Source organism: Mus pahari, chromosome 3, assembly GCF_900095145.1.
Source record: "Mus pahari chromosome 3, PAHARI_EIJ_v1.1, whole genome shotgun sequence".
Lineage (NCBI taxonomy): Eukaryota > Metazoa > Chordata > Mammalia > Rodentia > Muridae > Mus > Mus pahari.
The window spans coordinates 89,624,931-89,628,270 of record NC_034592.1 but is presented as its reverse complement, the minus strand read 5'-3'; positions in this window follow the sequence as shown (position 1 = coordinate 89,628,270).

Genomic DNA, 3,340 nt, shown 5'->3' with positions numbered 1-3,340 from the left:
CAGGCAGAGATATTGAGAAAGTTAATGTTAGAGACACTATTTGATCAACATAGTTGCTACCTATACTCTGTATGGCCTCTACCAGGTTTAAGAGTCATGACTGTGAAACTCGCATGTCCTTTGCCTTTATTAAGTCAGTCTGGCAAGGTGGTGGTCCTGTTGGTGCTGTAGACTGACTGATGACACTCTGGGGCACAGGGTGGATGTGTCCTCTCTCCAACTTAGGGGATATGTCCTCCTGGCTTTTCCTACCTTCATCTGCAAAGTATCCCAGGGAAGCCAGCAGAGTGGCTTCCAGAGGAGCCGCAAGCATCTCAAGAAACTCTGACTTAGATGGGATACTTACAGACACGGACAAAAAAAAAAAAAAAAAAAAAAAGCTCTTTCCACCTAGAGAAAATGATGGCTAGGAGACAGGCTGCCAAAGTCAGAGGCTGGCTTTCCCAAGGTCAACCATAAATCAAGGTGAGCACATGTTACAGGAGCCAGCTCTGGAGTCCTGAGGGGCTGTGGGGCCTGATGACAGGGGATTATCTCTTCCCATTCCGTCTGCTGCCAGGGAAGCCAGGCATGTGTCTGCTCATTGCCACCAAGGAAGCCTTCCCGCTGTTTAATGAGGGCTAGCTTGCCCTGGGAAGGAAGGCCTGGCCTGCACATCTGTCTCATCAAAGGGGTCAAAGGCTTAGGACACAAAGGTCTCTCAGGCTTCCATTCTCTGGCCTTTATCACCCCCAAGAAGCCATCCTGTTAACGTGCTCAAACAGCCATGACTTTGCCTCTGCTGTGTTTGGGGAGTTCAGCCTGGTGAAGAGGGAAGAGAGAGAGCCCTTTGAGTCTCTCAGACTTCGCACTTGGCTGCCTCTCCTGAGGAGGACTGAACCATGACTCATCTGGGTTAGAATGTTTTGTTAGCAAATCCTTGTTTTGCTTTAAAGCCACTGAAGTCTCACGAAAACAGCCTCAAGGGAACTTGGAGGAGGAAGAGGAGGAAGAAGAGAAGGAGGAGGAGGAGGAGGAGGAGGAGGGGGATGGAGAGAGAGAGAGAAAGAGAGAGAGAGAGAGAGNGAGAGAGAGAGAGAGAGAGAGAGAGAGAGAGAGAGAGAGAGAGAGAGAGAGAGCTGCTTCACATGTAATCTGCTTACAGGGACAGGAGTGACCCTAGAAGCACGCCCCAGCCAGGTGCCCTCACCATGATGGCCTGGAGGTCATGAGTCTCTTTGCAGGAAATCAAGACACACTAATGCTTCAAGTTGGACGAACGTAAGAGATGGCGAGGCTGCATCTGCTATGGAACTGTTGAGGTCCAACATCACTTGGAGTTTAGGAGCTGCCTTTGAACTCAAGGCTTCACCCCACACACCTCACCTTCCTCATCTGTCAAGGGGATTAGCAACACTAGGGTGAGAACAACATGACAAATGCGAAACATATTTCCTCCTCTCTCATGCCAGCACATAGACAGCCAATGGTAGCTAGGTATCAGACATTTAAGAAAACATGTCAGAGAGGACATTAGCTCATCGAATATCTTTCCATGAAAATGACGGTTGATTCATTTTGGTTTTGTGGTGTGTCAACAATTGCTATCTTCCTGGTGATGGTGGTAGACGTGACATGTCTTAATTATGTGGTGAAAAGAAGCCTCTTGGTAGTTGTAGAATTGTGCAAGGCAGAGTCCTTAGCCAGATAACCAGGGTAACAATATAACTGACCAGTGGCTTGAGAATGTCCAGTATACTCTGGTGGGCAACCAATGTCCTATAAATGATAGGCTCAGATCTTAAGTCCCACTCTCCACATGAACTGTCTCAGGCTATGGTATAGATGCAAAACCGAGAGCAGCACAGAGCAAATTGAAAAGAAAAACAAGATCAGGGAGCTCATGTGCAAGACTTGGAAGGCAGACCTTTGTGAGCTTGAGGCTAGCTCAGTCTACATAGCTCCAGCAGAGCCAGAGCTATAGAGAAAAACCTTGTCTCAACAACACATGCACACACACACACGCACACGCACACACATACCACCACCACCACCACCACCACCACCAACAACAACAACATTATCAGTGAATTATGCATATTCAAAGCCTTTGGATATCAACTCAGCCCTTTCTCTTCAGCTCAAGGGAAGCCATTTAGAAAATAATACAACTAGAGGAATAACCTTGAATCTGTTCAAAAATTGTTCAAAATGCATCTGGCGCAGATTGCAGTAAGGCAGTATTTGTGAATGATCTCAAAACTGGCATTAATCAGAAATCCTTTTAATCAAGAGTGTTTCTAGTTTGAGGCTACCTAAAGCATGTGTCAGGTCCATAGAGTTGCTATAACAAAGGACCACAAGCTGAGTGGCTTAAGCCAGCACAGGTTTATTATTCTACAGTTCCCATGGTCAGAAATCCAACATGACTGCTGGGAGATGCATTTCAATGGTACAGTGTGCTTGCCCAGAGGGTTCAAGATCCAGGGGTCTACACGGACTTTAGTGGCTAAAGTCCAAGATGTTAGCTGGCTTTTTTTTTTCCCCTGGAAACTCTAAGGGGAGAATTTCCTTGTTTTACCAGATTTTAAAAGGCTGACTATTCATTTCTTGATTTACATCAACTTTCCATCTTCAGAGCCAATGACTGTGGCTAGGTCCATTTTCACAATGCAACTTCCTCTCTTCTATTTAAAGTCCATGTGTTTGTACTGATTGCCCTCCCACTGCCTCCTTGTCTTAAGATCAGGCGATGGACAGCCTTAACTCTCTTTACAACTTTGCTCTCAGCCTGCTATGACACAGAAGATAGCCATGGGTTCCAGTGACTAAGATGTGGGTGTGCTTGCTGGTTTGTGGGGTAGCATCTTGGCTAATGTGTCAAAAATTACTTGAAATCAACTCACACATATTGTTGCTTTAATCGCTATCATTAGTAAGGTGAGCTGCTGCACAGCTAATATGATGGGGTCCTTGAGTCCTAATGAGGGCATCAGTCTGGTGAAAAGATAGGGTGACATGCATTTTCCCATAAAACATAAATACACACAACTGTAGGAACTGTCCTTTTCATAGTAAAGTAGTGAGTGTAGATGCCAGCTGGCTTATTTTTAATTCGCTTAGTGGATGTAGAAAAGTTGATACATCGGCAAAGTGAGACCTTTCTAGGAAGGAGGAGGTCTTGCTGGTCTGGGTGGGAACTCGCATGACCCTCAGAAGCCTGCCCCAGTTGAAGCTTCTAGAACTCCTCTTGGTCTTCCCCATTCTGCTCCCTTATACATTTCTCAGGGTGCAGAGTGTGGAACCCCAAGATCCTATGCCTCTCTTCTGACCTGGGATAACTACCCCTCCACCCTGTCAG